The sequence below is a fragment of the Gorilla gorilla genome, chromosome 7 (genome assembly GCF_029281585.2).
Source record: "Gorilla gorilla gorilla isolate KB3781 chromosome 7, NHGRI_mGorGor1-v2.1_pri, whole genome shotgun sequence".
Lineage (NCBI taxonomy): Eukaryota > Metazoa > Chordata > Mammalia > Primates > Hominidae > Gorilla > Gorilla gorilla.
Window position 1 is genome coordinate 131047776 of NC_073231.2, and position 21325 is coordinate 131069100.

Below are 21325 nucleotides of genomic sequence, written 5' to 3' on the forward strand. Positions count from 1 at the left end.
CTGTCGCTCAGACTGGAGTGCAGTGGCACGATCTTGGCTCACTGCAACCTCCGCATCTTGGGTTCAAGCAATTCTTATGCCTCAGCCTCCCGAGTAGCTGTGATTACAGGCACCTGCCACCATGCCCAGCTAATTTTTGTATTTTTAGTAGACATGGGGTTTCGCCATGTTGGCCAGGCTGGTCTTGAACTCCTGACCTTAGGTGATCCACCCGCCTCAGCCTTCCAAAGTGCTAGGATTATAGGTGTGAGCCACTGCGCCCGGCCAAAAGTTGAGATTTGTAAAAAATAAATTAGTATAGAGAGTTTCAGTTTTACTAAAGTTTTAGAGATCTGTTTCGCAACAACATGAATAAACTTGACACTAATGAACCATACATTTAAAAATGGTTAAGGTGTTAAATTTTATGTTACGTGTTTTAAACACAATAAAACAATCAGTTAGATATTGGTGATTTATCCCCTGTAACCAATATTTTAACATCTACTATATAAGGACTCCATTTGGTCTCTGCAGACCAAATTTTCTGCAGTTTTTGCTAGGTACTTTAAGCATTTTAGTCCCCTGTGGTTACATTATCAAAAAAATGTGAGTGCTTGTGATTCTTAATATAGAGCCAGATAAAATCCCTGAACACCAGTCCACTAAAGCTACTTTAATGGGATAAACTTTTAAATGAACCATTAATAATATACTCCACATATTTGCTATTTGGGGTCTGGGGAAGCAGATAGACAGAAAGAGATGGAAGAAAAGCCTGAGTTGACTTTCGTACTTTCAGTGTTCCAAAACCTGGATATAAATGAAAGATGAGCATTTCTACTTAATTTATCTGGCTGGATTCCTGTGCCTAATGGCTGCATATATACCATAAACACTGTGAAGAAGCAACCATGGAAACACTTGTTTTCTTGTTGGGCTAAATTTACTCTGGATTGAATATTAACACAGTGCCTGGCAGTACTTTAAAAGCAAAAATAGCTTAAGCGTGATTCACTCTGAATCATTTACTGCTGCTGCTGCTGCTGCTATACTGCCTAGAGCTTGACATTGAACAAGTTGGCAGCCTGTATTGCTACATTTTTTCTAGGAACTCTGAACACATTTCATTCTTGTGAATTCGCTTGTGCAACGATATTAAATAGAGTAATATGTTTATTTTGTTTCAAAGTCAAATGAATTTGAGAATGGTGAAACTGAATTATTTTTCTTGGGCTTTCTGGAAAAGTTAGATTCTCAGAATTCTCCCGTGGTTATAAGACTTACTCTATTTTATAAAGAATTAATAAAATGTCACTGAAGTTTTGTTTTAGACACTTTGGGCTTCGCTGATTGAAAACACCACACCAACTGAAAAATCACTGTGAAAAAGAACCTGGTAGTACTGCCAATATCAAGTAGGATTCATTAATTTTCTGACATTACTGGACAAGATGGTTCGTGCCATTCAGAAAGCTCTTTTTCTTTCTTCTTCTTTCCTAATACAGTGAGGCATACAACGTAGCCTGCCTTATGGTTAAGTTGGGTTAAGTTGGGTGTGTGACTTGTAAACTTCCCTCTTCCCATTATATAATGGGAAGTTCATTGGTTTTGAAAGGCAGACCAAACCCACCCATGGGATTTCTATTGGCTTTTTAGATGTATTGCATTTCTCTGAGTAAACCCATGTGGCTGAGAAATAGTGAGTAGCTTGTTGGCTGACTGTGGGAAAACCTATGAAGGATCAGTTGATCTCATTTGGGCAGGAGTCAGAAATGGCTGAGAATCTAAAACTATATATATGAGGATGGTTTTCTCTTGATGTTGCAATCTTTATTTTAACATGTTTTTGTGTTTAGCTTTTGGAGTTGTCTAACAGTATAATTTCAAATGAGGTTTAGTTTCAGCTGTTTAATTTTAAACTGTAGGGAACATGATTAAAAAAAAATTAAGGCATTATCATTTGCCTTAGAATTTTAATGGTTTGTATAGAAAGAGTTTTCCTGTGACAGCCTAAAACAAAAATGAGCCTAACCTAATTCTTGATATTATTTGAATTGTTTTACCATAAAATTCTTACATTAGAACATGTAACTCTGTCAGAGAATTTCAACATAGTTGCATAAATTGTGTTTCATATTACAACTTGTTCTCTGCTTGACTTCATTGAAAGTAATAAAAGGACTCTTTCAGAAGGATCTGGTGAGTTAACATCATTATTTAAAAAAAAAAAAAAAGTAAAGAACTTACTCATAATGTATCCTGTGTTGCTAAGTTTTCAAAGTTAGCTATCTCAGCCACACCCAAAAGCCCTTTCAGAAGATTGAAATCCACTTATTCATTTATGCTGGCTTAGAATTTTCTTCTAGTAAGATCTGAGATCGATATAAATTTTCCATGAAATATATGATGAATGCAAGAAAAACTAACATTTGGAATTTGAGTTGCTGCCAAGTCTTGTGTGTAATATATAGTTCTTTATTCTGTGGTTAAAGAGATTTCTTATAGCAGGGCTTTCTCTAACTTGGGCCCTGTGGGTGCTAAAAATATCTCGAAGGTATTTTTTATGTTCCAAAGGGATACTATCACCCTTCCTCAGAGCTAGAATATAGGATAGCAGTCCTGCAGTAGCATTCCCCATATCATGGTCATACCCACCCTCTACTGCTACATTTCCAAGGCATATAAATGAGTTTTTCATATGGCTTGAAAATTAGCTCAACAAAGTTTAAATAACCAACCATGTCAGGTTGTAAACTAAAGGGGATAGTCTAAATGAGTCTCAGCATAGCCCAGTAGCCACTGTGTTATTAATGCCTTTACATAGATGTATCTCTTTTATTGAGACAAGATCTCACTTTGTCACCCATGCTGAAGTGCAGTGACGTAATCATGGCTCACTTCAGCCTCAACTTCCCTCATTCAGGTGATCCTCCCACCTCAGACCTGAGTAGCTGGGATTACAGTTGTGTACCACCATGCCTGGCTAAGTTTTGTATTTTTTGTAGACACAGGGTTTTGCCATGTTGCCCAGGCTGGTCTTGAACTCCTGAGCGCAAGCAGTCCACCTGCCTCAGCTTCCCAAAGTTCTGGGATTACAGGCATGAGCCACTGTGCCCAACCAGATGTGTCTTATCCGTAGACATATTATAGGTTGCGTATCACTTATGTGAAATGCTTGAAACCAAAAAGTGTTTCAGACTTCAGGTTTTGGAAGATTTGTATATACATAATGAAATATATTAGGGATAAGACCCAAGCCTAAATGCAACATTCATTTATGTTTCATATGTAGCTTACACACATAGCCTGAAGGTAATTTTATACAATGTTTTTAATAATGTTGTGCATGAAACAAAGTTTTGACTGCAATTTGACTGCAACTAGGTGTGGAATTTTCCACATGTGGCAATGTGTCAGTATTCAGAAAGTTTTGGATTTTGAAGCATTTCAGATTTTGGGATTAAGGATGTTCAACCTATAAATGAGATGATGTGAAAGTCTTCATACAGGGCCTAGCATAAAGTAGGCACTCAATAAAAAAGCTCATTAAATCAGAATTTATATTATAAATATTCACCTTATTTGGCCTGGAAGTTTTCTTTCTTTCTTTTTATTTATGTGTATACTCATTTGTCAAACTTGTATTATATGCCAGAAACTATAGGATATTTGAGACAAATTAATAAGCCTTCAAGAATTACATTCTTAACTTGAAAAAGCAGGCATGCAAATTATTAAATATATTAATCATATGCTTTTTAAAAAGATTAGGTATAAGGATGTCATTGCCTTAAAGTAGGAACGATTTTTTAAAATTTTTTAGTTGAGAAATAATAATTATGTATATTTATGGAATACAGCGTGTTTTGATATATGTATACATTGCGGAATAATTAAATCAAGTTAATTGACATATCTGTCACCTCATTTCCTTTTTTGTGGTGAAAACTTTTGAAATCTCCTCTAAGTAATTTTGAAGTATACAAATACATTATTAATAATGTGATTTTCGTGCTGTGCAGTAGATCACTAAAACTTACCCCTCCCGTCTAACTGAAACATTGTAGTTTGGCCAACATCTCCCCATTTTCCCAACGCCTTCCCCCTTCCCCCAACCTCTGGTAACCACCATGCTATTCTCAAAGTCTATGAATTAGCCTGTTTTAGATTCCACATGTAAGTGAGATCATACAGTATTGGTCTTTATGTGCCTGGCTTATTTCACCTAGCATAGTGCCCTCCAGGTTCATCCATGTTGTTGCAAATGACAAAATTTCTTTTTAAAGGCTAGCTAGTATTCCATCGTATATGTATATACCACATTTTTTAAATCTGTTCATCGATGAGAGACTCTTAGAGGCGGGGTGCAGTGGCACGACCTATAATCCCAGCACTTTGGGAGGCTGAGGTGGGTGGATTGCTTGAGCTCCGGAGTTCAAGACTAGCCTAGGCAACACGGCAAAACCCTGTCCCTACAAAAGGAAAAGAAATAGCCAGGTGTGGTGGTGTGTGCCTGTATTCCCAGCTACCCAGGAGGCTGAGGTGGGAGGATCGTTTGAGCCCTGAAGGTCAAGGCTGTGGTGAGCCAAGATTATGCCAGTGCACTCCAGCCTGGGCAACATAGTGAGACCCTGTCTCAAAAATAAAATAAAATAAAATAAGCACAGTGGCTCACACCTGTAATACCAGCACTTTGAGAGGCTGAGGCAGGCAGCTCAGGAGTTTGAGACCAACCTGAGCAACATGGTGAAATCCCATCTCTACAAAAAATACAAAAAAATTAGCCAGACATGGTGGTACACACCTGGGGTCCCAGCTACTTGGCAGGCTGAGGTAGGAGGATTGCTTGAACCCCAGAAGCAGAGGTTGCTATGAGTCAAGATTGCACCACTGCACTCCAGCTTGGGCAACAGAGCAAGACCCTGTCCCAACAAAATCAAAAATAAAATAAAATAAAAGGTAGACACTCAGGTTGCTTCCATATCTTGACTATTGTGAATAATGCTGCAGTGAACGTGGGAGTGCAGAAATCTCTTTGACATACCAATTTCAATTCATTTGTATGTATACCCAGAAGTGGGATCATATGGTAGCTCTATTTGTAGTTTTTTGAGGAACTTCCATACTGTTTTTCATAATAGCTGTACTAATTTACATTCCCACGAACAATGTACCAGGGTTGCCTTTTCTGCACATCCAAACCAATACTTGTCTTTTGTCTTTTTGCTAATAGCCATTCTAACAGATGTGAAGTGATTATCTCTTTGTGATTTTAATTTGCATTTCCCAGGTGGTTGGAGAAGTTGAGCATTTTTTCCATATATTTCTTGGCCACTTATGTGTCTTTCTTTTGAGAAATGTGTGTTCAGGTCCTTTGCCTTTTTTTTTTTTTTTTTTTTTTTTTTGAGTCAGGGTCTTGCGCTGTCACGCAGGCTGGAGTATAGTGGTGCAATCATAGCTCCACTATGCAGCCTTGATGCAGAAATCATGCAGCCTTGATCTTCCTGGTTCAAGAGATTCTCCCACTGTAGCCTCCCTGGTAGCTGGGACTACAGGCACACACAACCATGCCTGGCTAATTTTTTAAAATTTTTAGTAGAGAGGAGGTCTGGCTGTTTTCAGGCTGGTCTTAAACTGCTGGGCTCAAGCAGTCCTCTTGCCTCAGCCTCCCAAAGTGCTGGGATTACAGGCATAAGCCACCATGCCCAGTCCTTTGCCCATTTTAAAATCAGGTTATTTGTTTTCTTGCTATTTAGTTGTTTGAGTTCCTTATGTATTTTGGATGTTAGCTCATTATCACATGTATGCTTTGCAAATTTCCTCCCAACCCATGAATTGTCTTTTCATTCTGTTGTTTCCTTTACTGTGAAGAAGCGTTTTAGTTTGATGCAATCCATTTGTCTATTTTTTTTATTGCCTGTGCTGTTGGGGTCATATTTAGGAAGTTATTGCTCAGCCCAATGTCGTGGAGCTATTCCTAGTTTTCTTCAAGTAGTTTTACAGTTTCAGGTCTTAAATACTTAAGTCTTTAATCCATTTTGAGTTCATTTTTGCATATATTGTGAGTTAACAGTCTAATTTCATTCTTCTGCATGTGTATCTACAGTTTTCCCAACATTATTTATTGAAGAGATGTTCTTTCCCCATTGTGTGCTCTTGGCACATTTGTCAAAAATCAATTGAACATAAATTCATAGATTTATTTCTGGGCTTTCTATTCTGTTCCAGTGGTTGGTGAGTGGTAACAATTTTAACTAATGTCGACTGTTGACCTTTGAGTACTTCCTATGTACCCAGCTCTATTTAAGGTGCAATAAGGTAGGTAGATAGTGTTATCCCCATTTTACAGAGGAGGATATTGAGGCTCATAAGAGGTTGAGCAATTTGCCAAACTTTATATTTACAATTCAAACTCAGGAAATCAAGCTGCAGAGTCCATGCCCTTTACTATTACGTAAACTGCCTCTTGCTGATTGACTTTATTGAGGAAAAAGAAAAAATCTTAGAAGTTGGAGGAAATGGGAAGTCAGTACAGCAGTGATAATGTGATCTGTTTTGTAGGACATTAGATTTTTTCAAATTAGTGATTATTTTGGAGTACTTTTGCTAAAGTCTGTGTTTCTGAAACAAAGTGCCTTCATCCAGTGGGCTAAATCTGAGAATAATTTATCACATATTTGGCATATCTTTCTTAGGCTATATGTGCTAATCCCTAACATGAGCTGAGTTTGAGAACTTAATGTTTTTACATATTACCTCAGAGACTGAAATCAGTTCTTAAACCAGTATTGGGTTTTGCCATTCAGAGAGGCACTGTGGGGCCATGCCAAGAAACAAATTAGCTAAAAGTAAGGCTTTCCTTCAGTCGACAACAGTGGGTCTCCTTTCATCTTGTGGCTCTTTTAAGCTCTCTAACAACCTCTTTCTGTCCTTTCGACTCCATTCACCTCAAACCCAACAGTTCTTTTTTATAGTCAACACTGCTAAATAGTTATTCAGAGCCCTGCAGCTCTCATTTCATTCTTGGCTTTGTCTAAGTTCCTGAGAGAGCTGCAAAAAGAGGTTGAAGAAGTGAAAATCATCAGCTCACCCTGTTTGCATATCCTGCAGTTTGCCAGCACCCCCTGAGAAAGTTCAAAGTCTAAGGGTACAGTGAGCAGAGAAGCCTCTCCAGGGAGGTTCCCAGTAGCTTGTTTGTTTCACATTGTGCTCTGGGGTATATTTGTTTTTATTCAGGAAGGTATTGCCTTTTTATTTCTTGATATATTTTATAAGAAAATGTTTTCTCTTAACATGAGAGCAAATTATACTTATTTGCTGAACAAAGCAAAGCTATCTGCAAGGACATTTTAGTTTTCACTTCAAGCATCATTGCTTTTGGCAATTGTAGACAAATTATCGTACTGTTTGATGAGGTGTAAAATAATACGCTTTAACTGGAGAATGAACACATTTCCAGATACAATATTATCGTTCTCTTCTTTTTCAAGTAATAATTTCCAAAAGATGAATTTTAATGGACTTTTGCCATTTAACCAAAGTGAATCCTTGAGTCTCTGAAGTTGCCCCCACTTAGCACCCGCGTATATAACACTTAACAATTATTTACACTTTTGATTAAATTCAACCTTTATGTCTGTTTGCAAAAAAGAATACATACAATTTTCTTCACAAAAACCCCAGTGTCAGACATTTTGTTTTGATCTTTTTCTTGGCGTATTAAACTGACATTGGGCACCAAGATGATGAATTATGGAAATACTGCATTCCTCCCCAGAGGGCCTCATGACTTTAACTAAATATTCTCATGGCCCAGTCATTGTGTAGATTTGCTTTTAAACATGTCCAGTCTTGGCATTTTAAAATAACATTTTAGAAATTCACCAGGAAAGGAAGGTGACCGTACAGTTATCAGATGATAAATTCTAATCATGGGACATTCGCGTGGGTCGTTTGTAATTGAAGACAGTGCATCCTTTGTAACTGAAGCTAGTGCAAATGAGGACAGGAGTGGAGGGACAGAAAGCGGAGAGGTGTACAGCTGCTCTTCTTGCACTGTACCCCTCATATCTGCAGCCGGGATCAGTCTAGATCTCATTTGTGATGCTTGGGTGCCTTGGGGGCTTGGGAAGCCAGCTCAGGCCTTGTGATCCACTCGGATTAGTGTTGTCCGGGGTTCTCACTTTCTGACTCCTGGAGGACGAAATGCCAGAGAGGGAGTGGGAGTGATTCTTGAGAATGAAAACATGATTTGGGTAGTGAAGAGGTGGAGAGGAGAGGCAGAGGGGATGTGGAAAAGAGGTAGAAGCAGGGAAGTAAGCATGAATAAAGAGTAAATTGGGCAGGGAGAACAAGAAGGAAAACACTTTCTTCCCCTTACTCCTCCCTGTTTGACAGTCTGGCTATTTCTGCTTTCTCCCTTAGTTTCCTCTTTTCTCTCCCCCTTTCATGGCACTGCTCTCCAAAACTTGTTCTGGCAACCCTCTGCCTCATCTTTTTGTGTCCTTCCCCAACCCCTATCTCCACCCACCAGCCCAGTTCACTTCCTTTAGTTGCCCCAGCCCCCTTTGCCTAGGGACCCACCAGTGAGTGCCACATTCACAGCCATGTCTGGTGCAGTCTGAAACACCTGAGGCCACTCAGGGTCTGTATTAGAATTAACCTTTACTAACAGGTTTAACCAGACTTTCCAGGTTCCTTTTAAGTCAGAATGAACCCCTGCCTTGACCTTGCCCATCCTCAAATTGGGGGGCAGCCTCCAGATCCACAAGACATGAGAAGCAGGAGCAGGCCTGCCACGTCCCTGACATGGCGGTAGAGATTTTATGAATGGTAGCTCGGTTCTCCATCAGTGGTAGCTGATGGTAGCTTAGTGTCTCCATCAGTCCTTCAGACAGCAGTGAGAAGATGTGGGCAACAGCAGTGTCCCTGACTTGTCGGTAGCGTGACTGCAGCTCAGAGAGCAAGTCATGCCAACCAGGGCCTTCCCCTCCAGAGCCACTGCTTTGCTGCCTTACCAAATAACGAATCAAATGTTTCTTTCCTTTACTTTCTGTTTAGAATTAAGGACAACTTTTATTAGCATCTTTGTCTAAGCTATAGCATTAACTCCCAGTTTTTAATTACATCTTCTTCACAAATGTATTGCAATTAATATTAAAAATCAGGAAGCCTTGTACTTTGCTAATAAACTCTGGTGTTTGCAAATCTGATTAAGCTCTAATTAGAATTCCTTTATATTCAATCTGTTTCGAATTACTTTTCTGACTATAAAAATGTGTATATTGTAAAAGATTCAGGTAATATAGAGGGCAAAATAAAAATCACCTGTAATCCCATTACCCAGAGATAACCACATAATAACATTTTGTGGTTTCTTTTAGTCTTTTTTTTCTGTAAACTATATATTCGCAAAACTGAGATCAGTTTAGTGTCATTTTTTCAGTCAGTATAGTGTGAGCTCATTAAATATTTGAAAAACATGATTTTAAATTGATTTCTAATATTTCATGTTATGCATGTGCCATTGATTTGTTCCTCTTTGAATCATTGCCCTCTATTACTGTTACATGCACTGGTTGTCTTTCAGTGGATAGCAGTTGATATTATCAATTTTTAAAGTCAGTTTGATAGTTAAAAAATAGTATCTTATACTATGTATTGAGTCTTAAGTATCAAAATTGCCTAATTTTTAGATCATTTCTTGTTACTTTTATTTATGAATTGTAAAGATTAAATAAAATTATGGTATATTTTTCAGGTAAAAATTATTTCAAAAGTTGAAATAAGTGGTGTTTGTTTTGGTAAAATTTTACTTCTTTCTAAAGTGTTTTGATGCATTTATTCATTCAGTCAGCAGATATTTATTCAATTCCTTCCAGTACAAGGTGTTAATTGGTTAGAATAAAAGAAGAAAAGTATGCTTTCTGCCTTCTAGAAGCTTACAATTCAGTGATGGTAACATATGTAAATATGTGATAATGTAACACAAAGAAATAAATATTAAAATAAAGCTGCAAGCTGGGTGCTGAGAAAACACAAAAGGAAGGTGATGAATTTTGACCAGCAGAATCAAGGGAAGACTTCCTGGAAGAGCTGACATTTGAGCTGAGCCTTGAAGCATGGATTTAATTTCACTGGGGAAGGCAGTACAGGGCATTTGAGGCTGAGAGTATAGTACATTCAGAGCCAAAGAGGGCTGAGAGCATATGTCATATTTGAGAAAAGTGAATGTCCCAGAGAGTCTGGTGTGTTACATGCCATATGGTGGTCAAGTGTAAAGGGGGTAAGGCAGAGAGTGGTTGTAGCCAGTGAACCTACAGCAAGATAATCAATTCATACGTGCCTGGCTCTGTGCTAAGCTCCTTCTTATAAGTAGCTTAGCTCATTGAATTCACGTTACAATCCTGTGAACTATGTATGTGGCCACTCACAGACGGAAGTAGAAACTCAGAAAGCCTGAGTGATTCCCTCTAAGTTACAAAGCTTATAAGAGACAGAACCAGTCCTGAAGTCCATTCCTTTTTTCACTATACCAGATTGAGGTAAGATGATAGCCTTGAAAACTGTTAGGGTGTTGGGACTATTTTGTGTGTGTTGCTGTTTGTTTGTGTGTTTATTTTTATTCAGTGCTAGCATATGATTAATGAAGATACTTCTAGTGGTAGAATGAAGGATGATGAGTCAGAAAAAAATGTTGCAGGAAGCAAGACAAGATAGAAGACCACAACAGAAGTCCAAGCAAGACATGGAGAACCTGAACTACTGCAGTGATAATGGAAATGGGAAAGAAAAGAGAGATGCAAGAGACTGGGAGAAATAATCTAAGCACTTAGTAGATCGATGAACTGAAAGCAGTGAAGGCAGCCTATGTTACATTAGATTCGTAGTCTCAACTTTTTTTTTAATCACACATACTTAATAGTAAAATATTTTTGAGCATGTATCCCATACAAAATTTTTAATATTTTAACCTCCTTTCCAGTGGATTTTCTTGTGACCCATTTTAGAGAGCACTGGAATTATTTAAGAATAATGAGGGAAGGGATTGCCAGGAAGAAAGGGTGGAAGAGAATCTGAGTTTGGTTTGGGTCATACTGAGTTTAAGATAGCTAAAGAAGTACCGACATTTGAAGATGCTTCATACAAAGTTGGAAGTGGTATTAAAGATTTTAGGAAATAAAATGACACCAAGCCTATGTTCTAGATGAAATTCAGTCTTATCCTCAAAATAGAGTCTGGTTCCCCCAGTTCTACTTTGTGTATAAGGATAATTATGGATTAAAAAGCCAGGAGTCTGTTTTATATTATTTTTAGCTACATATCTTTAGTTGATTGTTTTAGTGTTTTATTATTTGATAGATGATAAATGATGACTTATCATTTGATAAATTTTTAAAATGTTTAATTTTATTTTACCTTTATTTTATAGAATTTTTGAGGGAAGAAATACTTAGGATTGTTAACTGTAGAATAAACCATATAGTCTCAGACAGAAGCATTAATTATATATTTTAAAAATTTAATTTTCAAGATCTGTAAATATTTAGTTGAGAATCAAATGATAAAACACTGAAATGAATTTAGTTTTAATTTTGAAAATGTTAAAGAAAACTCTTAAAATAGATCTTTTGTGTAGCATATAACACAAATATCTTTTTGAAAACCTTGCAGATTGTATGTAGTTCATTGACTTATTCAGATTTCTTTGGAACATTCAGAGTTATCAAGCCTAAATGTGTCTTCCAGACAAAGAGATTCATCCAGATATCAGATATCTTTACAAAAGGCTCATGCTTTTCAGTAACTTTTTCAAAGTGTCATTCTTATTTCCTCCTGGCCAACCCTCTATTACTGAGCTAATACCTATAAAGCCTTACCCAGAACCCTTTCAATTTAACAAGGCCCTACAGTTATATGATTAAAGACACAAGGGCTGATTGGTGTTTTGGGTTTGGTTCAATTTCATTTGATTTCAATTAAGAATATGATTTTTTAAAAACCTTCAGCCACCAAAATCATTATTGATGTTCAAAGCGTGAACATCCCTTGGGGAAGTGGGAATGAGAAACAGCTGTAGTTCCTCTGTATCTCATGAAATCCAATTAACTTTCTTCCTTTTGTCTCTTTTCTGTTCAGTTTCAACACTGTTCAGTATCTTCAGTGAATTTTTATTCAACATCAGATGAATAGTAGTACTATTGTAAGCTAATCATATGCCAATGAGGAAAAACACCTTTTCTTTTTTATTACTTAATGGATAAAAGGTACAAAGAAATTACCAGTCTAGGTCAAGTTCACAAACTGGGCAAAATAGATTTGCAAAACAAATACCTAAAAATGGAAAACATTCCTAATGGAGGAAATGGCAAAGAAAAATCATCTTCAAGATTTCGCCCCTGTCTTTCTTAGGCAGCAGGGGGCAGCAGCATGAGATACTAGTACAGGTAGACAGATCAGGGTTTGCTAACTCTTCACTGAACTCTACGTAGTAGGTACAACTGACTTGGATCAAAAACAATTTTTAGAGACCCTGATAGAGGATTAATGCATTAAACAAAATCACAATATAGATTGGTGGTTGATTAAAAATTCTAGTATCTGATTTTCTATCTAATATATGTTATTCTGGTTTCTTACTGGCAAGCCTTTATTTTACAGAATTTTTGAGAGAAGAAATACTTAGGACTGTTAACTGTAGAATAAACCTTACAGTCCTAGAAAGAAGCATTAATTATATGATATATTAGTAAAAGATGCTTATAGTTGTTTTACAGGTAGCAGTAGGGTGACCTAATACACAGAAAGTGCTGTGCCACATAATGAGGATTCAGTAGATGTGATTAAATGATTGCTGACATCCCTTCAAGACAATGACTTGTCTTCATAGCTCATCAGTGAGTTCACAGTCTATTGTTCCTTTTTATTTGGCCAGCGTAAAATAGCACAGTTATTGCAAGAACAAAGGGATTAAAGCATCTGAAGACCTTTGTTTGAGTTCTGCCACTTTAGTATTGATATGTCTCAGAGATCAACCTCTTTAATGCCTGTCTTTGTTCCCTGGAACAGAGTTTGTGTTTCCTTTTGTGTTACAACAGAACTCTGGTCATTCCTACCATAGCACTTTTGCACACTATAGGTTGCAACCCACAGTATTTTACTTAAAAGATTCTGAAAAAGTGGATTAGAAAACACCAGTGTGTATCATGCATAGGAAGAATACTCTTTCATGAAATTTTTTTTCACTTAAACATACAGTTGTATATACTGGGTTATGATAAAAATATATATATATTTCTTGCTGCAGGTCACAGTAAAAGGAATTTGGGAAAACACTTAACTGTAGCATGAATGACATCATCAGGTAGTTATCAGTTTATAAATCTGTTCTCTCTACCATGCACCTCTTGAAAGAAGGAACCACATTTTCTTTATCTCTTTCTTTTTAACACTTAAGACAGGTCTGCCTGGTACATGGTAGTATTCAGTATATGCTGGCATACTGAATAAATAAATTAATTAATGAAATGAAAGTCACCTGACTCCTCTGAACCTCGTGTTTCTTTTTCATAAATTAGAATATCACCCACTGTATCTCACAGTATCATCTTGAACATCAGTTGAGATGATGAACGTGAAAGTGCTGATGCCGGGCGCGGTGGCTTACGCCTATAATCCCAGCACTTTGGGAGGCTGAAGCCGGTGGATCACCTGAGTTGGGAGTTCGAGGCTAGCCTGACCAACATGGAGAAACCCAATCTGTACTAAAAATACAAAAAAATCAGCCGGATGTGGTGGTGCATGCCTGTAATCGCAGCTACTCGGGAGGCTGAGGCAGGAGAATCGCTTGAACCCAGGAGGCGGAGGTTGTGGTGAGCCGAGATCGTGCCATTGCACTCCAGCCTGGGCAACAAGAGTGAAACTCCGTCTCAAAAAAAAAAGAAAGAAAGAAAGTACTTTCTGTAAGCACTGTGCACATGATAAGAATTATTGTCTGGCATAGTTTTTGTTATTGTTGTTGAGCAAATAAGCTTCAGGTGCTTTTAGAATCTTAACTCAGTATTTTAAAGGTGACACATTTATTACCATACTATTAATAGTACTGTAATGTTTCTTTTTAGGTGTAGAGTTAGGAGACAATCTTGAAAAATTAGGTAAGAAGGAAATTATGATGGAAAATTTCAAACATATATAAAGTAGGCCCAGTAGAATGTTCTGCGTACTCATCCCCACCTTCAACATTGGGCAACTCATAGCCAATTTTGTTTCATTTCTACACTCTCCCCTCCCCTTTCTTATGTTATCGTAAAGCCAACATGTATTTCTTTTCTTCTTGTTTTTTTAACCTTTTCAGATATGTGGAAATACTCTTAATATTCTTTTAAAAATCTAATTATAAGTACTAAAAAAGATAGGTTGGTAGCTGAGACTAAAGGACTGTTATGTGAATGAGTTATTCTCTGACAGGAACTAGCAGGTAAACAGGATATTTTATTTCTCAAGATTTTCATATGATGGTGACCAACTGCATTGCAAAAGAATGGTCACATTCCAGGGTTGTAACTAGTTCTGGAGGCTTAGTTACGCAATTGCCGGCTCTGTCATCTTCTACAGGGATGTGACCTTACGGAAAAGTAAGGAATCTGGAGCGTGGCAGATCACTTTGAAGCTTGCCCAGTTTTTGCATGTTATCGTGTAATAGTGCTAAAACTTTTTGTCCTCCAGCTAGGCAACATAAGTATGTAATTTAGACTTTGGGAATACTGTAGAGCTGTGATAAACCCTGCTTTAAGCTGCATTCTGGGATCGTAACATGTAATTTAGAAGTCAAAATCCACTTAGAAGAAAAGAATTTTTAAAGCACGGTAAATCAGAACCATTTTTGTGATTAATTTTTATTGATCTTTTTAAATTGTTCATAATTTTATATTCTGGTTCTCATAAGAACAAATACAAATAATTTTAAACCTTAAAGATGTTTAAATCTGTTAAATATTTTATTTATGTAGGATTTTTATTCCTTAAAGTCACATGTGGAGTTTTTTATTTTTAACAAGGTATTAGTACTATTAGGTAATACTAATATGCAATAAATTGAATATATAGTAATTTTGTATGTCTCAATTATTTTAAGGTTTTTATGCATGCTTGAATTTTTTTCCAAAATGAAATGAATGTAAATGCACTTTTGTTTTAAAATATTCCAAGACATCTTTGTATTAATACAAGGAAGTTTGTGAGTTGGGGCAGGGAAAAGAGAGATGGAGGAGATGAAACTCGTGATAAGATTGTCATAACTCCCAAATATATTGTAATCACAGATCTAGGTCGGTTTCTGTCAGAGACATCACCATTCCACCAGTCTCCCTTCCTGGAAACCTAGAAATCTTCACTTTTTCTGCTGTCACTTTCTACATCTAATGAATAGATCCCTATTGATTATTTATTTAGAAAAATCTCTGACCGGGCGTGGTGGCTCATGCCTGTAATCCCAGCACTTTGGGAGGCTGAGGCAGGTGGATCATGAAGTCAGGAGATGGAGACCATCCTGGCTAACATGGTGAAACCCCATCTCTACAAAAAAAAAAAAAAAAAAAAAAAAATACAAAAAATTAGTCGGGTGTGGTGGCAGGCGCCTGTAGTCCCAGCTACTCGGGAGGCTGAGGCAGGAGAATGGCGTGAACCCAGGAGGCAGAGGTTGCAGTGAGCCGAGATCCTGCCACTGCTCTCCAGCCTCAGTGACAGAGCGAGACTCCGTCTCAAAAAAAAAAAATCTCTGGCCTTTATCTTTTCCAGGTCCTTGACCAGGCTATAAGTTCTGATTTTTGTCAACATTCATCTAGACTAATAGCAGTTGAGAAGAAATGAACAAATACATTTTGGCCGTACCATTTTATGTATATTTAATCCTTACAGTAATCTTGTGAGTTAAGACAGTTATCTGTATTTTTCAGATTGTGAAAACTAGGCAGGCTTTTTCAAATATATTACCCTGCAAAGGTATCTTCTTGCTCTGAGTCTTTCTTGTTCTGAATCTTTCTTGCTCTGTAATACATTTCATACAAGAATGCCAGGATAATCTCCCTAAAGTGTAACTTTATTATAATAGCTTAATAAAACCTGTAATTACTGGCAAATTACCAGGGATTTTCACATGTTTTGTCTCATTCTGTACAAACTACCCCATGAGGTTTATATTATCTCATATACACCTTGTAAAATGACCTGTAATGACTTTTGTTTCCCATCAAACCAGTTATAAACTCTTAATGTTGATGATGTTCCGCATTTTCTGCTGTGGCTTTGTTATGCCCTTTCAATCATCTCTCTCAATGTAAACTTGGAGCTAGCTTTAGCCAGCTTCCTTATGGCCCTCTTCAGATACCATTTTTATTTCTTCCCTAAGGTCTACTCAAAACACAACTCTTGTCCGCCTAATCCCCACCCCATCCCCCGCCACCTCTGTCCTCTAATTTAAACACTGCCAGTCCTACAGAGCCCATTTCAAGTCCTGCGTTTTCCAAAAAGCTTTTCCCTGGCCAGGCGTGGTGGCTCAAGCAACCTAGCACTTTGGGAGGCCGAGGCGGGCAGATCACTTGAGGCCAGGAGTTCGAGACCAGCCTGGCCAACATGGTGAAAACCCACCTCTACTAAAAATACAAAAATTGGTGTGTTGGCACATGCCTGTAATCCCAGCTACTCGGGAGGCTGAGGCAGGAGAATCACTTGAACCCGGGAGGCAGAGGTTGCAGTGAGCCAAGGTCGTGCCACTGCACTCCAGCCTGAGCAACAGAGTGAGACTCCATCTCAATTAAAAAAAAAAAAAAGAAACCTAAAAGCTTTTCCCAAGAGTTTATATATTCCTGCATTTTTTTCTTCTTGATTTCCATTATCGTATCTATTTGCCCTTGAGCATATATTTCTTAATATGTTTTCTTCCTAACTACAAAAGTTATATATGCTTGTGGCAAAAATATTATATAGGATATTTGAAAGTGAAAAGATAACTCCTCTGACCCCAATCCCAGTTTGTAGAATATGTGTCATTTTTCTGTGCATAAGCAAGAATATGCATAGCCATGCATACACCCACACCTGTGTACACATGAGAGGTTATATATAGATGTATATATAGATACATGGAGTTATATTTTATACACATATACCATTCTATGTCATTTGTTTTTACTTCAAAGTATATTGGAAATCTTTCCATGTCAGTGAATACAAAGAATTGTGTTTAAATATACCTTTTTATTTCCTCAAATTGTTTCATGTCAAATTGTTTTATTCATACACATCTTATCTTCCTTTGGAAAAGAAAATGGAAAGTCCTCAAGAGCAGGAATGGTTACATACTCATTCTCTTTTCCATTCCATTATTCTCTACTCTTGGTGCATTTATTGCATATTTCACTATTTTTGCTGTGGGAAATAAAAGATGCTTGCCTTCTAATCCCTAAGGAGTTAGGACCTAGTAGGTAAAAGTCCACATTTTTACATATAACGTTAATGCAGGAAGAAATTGAGAAGCAACACAGATTTCTATTCCTGGAAATATGGCAGTTAGGTTATTTGAACAATCTTTCTTGCTGAAAAATAATTGAAACTGTTGAGTGTGTATAAGAAAACATCCTCAGAGCAGCAAAGGGCTGAAAAGAGAAGGAATTAAAGACTAAAGTCTGAAGGCAAGTGAAAATTCAGAAAGAATTGGAGAACTGAAACTTTTTGTGCTTAACATAGAATTCAGCACAATGATTTGGAGGTGGTGAGGTCAGGGAGTTTCTAGGGTGCTCAGAAGTTTCTAGTTATAGACCTGGTGGTAGCTGTACAGGATAATTATTTTCTAAATTTAAAGTATATATTTTGTGCACTTTTCTATGTACATGTTATAATTTACAACAAAGGATTAAATGTAAAAGGACGAGTTGCAAAACTATATATATATATCATATGATCCCATACATGTGTATTTCATGTAAATGAGTATGTGTGTGTGTATTATGTAAACAGGGGTCTTAATATATACATTTTACACATTTACATAGTAAGTATATAAATTTATGTGTATGTATATATAAATGTGTGTATGTTGGGAATGGAAGTGTTTGCATATGTATGTTTCATATACTTAGAAAAAGACCTGGAGGTACTCACTAAACTACTGACTGAGGCCATCTCTGAGAGACAGGAAGGGCATGGGGAAGGAACGAGGAAGGAACTTAGACTTTTTGCTTTATACCACTCCAATTAAATTTTTAAACAATTGTCATCATTTAATGTGTTTTAAAATCAGATTTCTAAAAAGATTTGACTAACATCTCTGCCCACGGATAGAAAAGTACTCCCTCTACCATGCTCTATACCACTTGGTACAGTATCTTTCTTTTCTTTCTTTCTTTCTTTTTTTTTTCTGATCTTGCTCCTTTGCTAGACTCTTAAAAGGAACAAGACCTGTCACGTTTATTTTTACATTTCTTGTACCTACTAAATATTGGTACATAGTAGAGGGTCTATAAATACTAGTGAAAACTGAATGAGTAAATGTACCTTAAGTAGAACAAAGGGCTGTAGGCACCCAGTAGTTATACATTTCCTCTGAGGCTCTTGTTACATTTTTTAATATTCTTCTGTACCTGGCACAGCAGTGAGCATAAAGTTGGCACAGTAAATACAGGTTGATTTGAATTTAAACAACACTTTGTGGAACTGTAGGCAAATGTGGAGTCCACCATGTGGTGCCCCTCTTGATCCCAGGCAGCAGGGACATGAAATTACCCTCTGAAAAGTAAACTGAGAAGTGAACACCTAATAGATTAAGGTCAAGAGAGGCAACATAATCTTAAGAGACATAAAGACTCTTTGGGGAGTAAGGTTTTTACTATAACCTAATCGAGGGCATTGACATCTTAAACACACTCACACAGTCTCCATCAGAATAGCGGTTTTTCTGTCTCTAAAACAGAGAAAAAGTAAAGCTATTAATGTCACTGTTATGGTTCCTAACAAAGCACTGTCAGATCAACAACACCTGCCAGATTGAGGCAAGCATTCAGTCCACCTGGCAGATGTCTAACCCCTGTGGCACTGGAATCCTACATAATTAACTCCACTTGCTGTGCTTCCACACACACCAGGCTTCCCTCTGGAAACTGCCTTCTCAAGGAGATAATTCACTATCAGGCTGATAGAGTAATTCAGTTATGCCCTATTCTTCTATTGTTCACTGTGAATTAATAAAGTCACATTATTTTTTTCTCAGTACATCAGTGTCTTGTGAGTTTTGTTAGCATAAATCTGTATTCCTGAGTCCAGTCAGTGAGACCGGGTATCAGAGTCTGCAAGGCTTATCAGGGTAAATACTACCTTGTGGCCATCTGTTGGCACAGACTGCTGGATTCCCCAGGTGATGCCCGTCTGCATCGTTGTGTGCCATGTTTCCTTTCCATTCCACACTAGAGTTCTCAGAAGTTATTAAGAACTCCCTAATAATGTGCACATTCCAGTTAGAGAGTACTAAGTTATGTTACCCCATGACAGTTGACCTCTTCTGGGTGAATATTATCTGATTGATTTTGCAAATTCCACACCTGTATGGATGAAGAGAATATATATTGTAGATGCTAGATCATGAGGACTCCCAACACCTCATTTCTAGTCCTGGCTTCACAGCCTCTTCTGGTCCTCATCTCACTGTCAGCATTGATCCTGGCATCATATTCAAGTCCCCTCCTAACCCGGGTCTCTCTTGAGAGTGAAAACTAAAGAAGATGGAAGACACAATGATTTCAACAAGATTAAGGATAAGGATGCAAGTAGAGCAGGCAGGGAACAAGATTATAGAAACTTTTTATTCCATTTCCATCTGTCTCTCTTTCCTCACAACAGTCCCAATAGCATTTCAAAGGGTTTCAAGTTCCATGTAAGTTATAGAAAAAAATAAAGCACAAGTTCTCTGTGACATGTTCAGCTTATCTATGAATATAACGGAACTGAAACCATATTTCAATAAATTATTAACAGCAATCCCTTGCCAAGAAGGATATCAGCGCAGATAACAGGCCAAATCCATTATAACTCTTAAGCAAATCCTGGAATTTTAAAAAAATTGAATAGTTTATCAAATAAGTGCACTGTTAGCTGCGACTTCGTTAAACAGCATTTTTTTTCCTTTCTTTCCTGTTCCTCCCCCTTTCCCATCAGCTTCCAGCCAGAATAATTGATAACTAAATCTCACCATGAATTTGTTGGGAATTTACCCACAATAGTTCTCAATTTATTTTAAGATTTAAAATAATATATTTTTAAATAGTAGATTAAGACTTTACAGAAATTTCAGATAGGATAATACAGAACCTTGAAAAGACTTATTTTTTACAAACTTCCTTAAAAATTCTTAATTGTTCTAACAGTCACAGTTTTGTTTATGTATACAATTGGAGTTCTGCAGTAAGACACTGTGGGGTTATTAGTACACATATCAAATTCATGAGGCTCCTATTCCTGTATATTGTTACAGAGCTGTTCTTGTATATTGATGTTTAATGATATGGGGCCGAATTGTTATTCAAATAATTACAGACCATTCCTGATTATTTAGATACTGATTAACTAGTCAATGACTTATTCCCTTTGACAAAATTTCCCACCCTCTGGCTTTCCTTTGATGTTAATGAGGAAGAAGATCCAGTTTTCATCCCATTTGGCAAGGTTGGTTTCATGGACTGAGCCACTCTGGATGTAAGATCAGTAGCTACTCTGTAGACTTTATGGTAATGGAAGTTAGGTTAGGTTGCATCAGAACACTCAAAAGTCAAGCCTATCACCATATTTGAGAAGAAACTCACAGTATTTGATATACCTTAGTGGATTTGAAACAACATCTTATGATACAAAAAAATAGCATTTTAAAAATCGGGTGGGGCACTGTGGATCACTCCTGTAATCCCAACACTTGGGGAGGCCAGGGCGGGCAGATCACTTGAGGCCAGGATTTCAAGACTAGCCTGGCCAACATGATAAAGCCCCATCTCTATTAAAACTACAAAAATTAGCTGGGCATGGTGGTGCACGCCTGTAGTACCAGCCACTCGGGTAGTTGAGACATGAGAATTGCTTTAACCCGGGAGGCAGAGGTTGCAGTGAGCCAAGATCATGCCACTGCACTCTAGCCTGGGCGACAGAGCAAGACTGTCTCAAAAAAAAAAAAAAAAAAAAAAAAAAATTCAAACCAGGCACTATTAAATGTTATGTGCTGATACAAAATATTACAAATTTAAAAAGAAAAATCATACTCACTTCCTTCAATAAATAATTAATTAGAGGCTGAACATAACATTTGTAA

The 21325-nt window shown here is 37.3% G+C and overlaps 1 protein-coding gene and 1 long non-coding RNA gene across 10 annotated transcripts in view; both read left to right on the forward strand.

The window, feature by feature from the left end:
• NSMCE2 (NSE2 (MMS21) homolog, SMC5-SMC6 complex SUMO ligase) overlaps nt 1–21325 on the forward strand; it is a 274568-nt gene that overhangs the window by 126699 nt on the left and 126544 nt on the right. The window lies entirely within an intron of this gene.
• On the forward strand, nt 5394–21211 carry LOC129524153 (uncharacterized). Its single transcript, XR_008667852.2, has 2 exons — nt 5394–10526; nt 13560–21211. It is a non-coding gene; the product is annotated as an uncharacterized lncRNA (long non-coding RNA).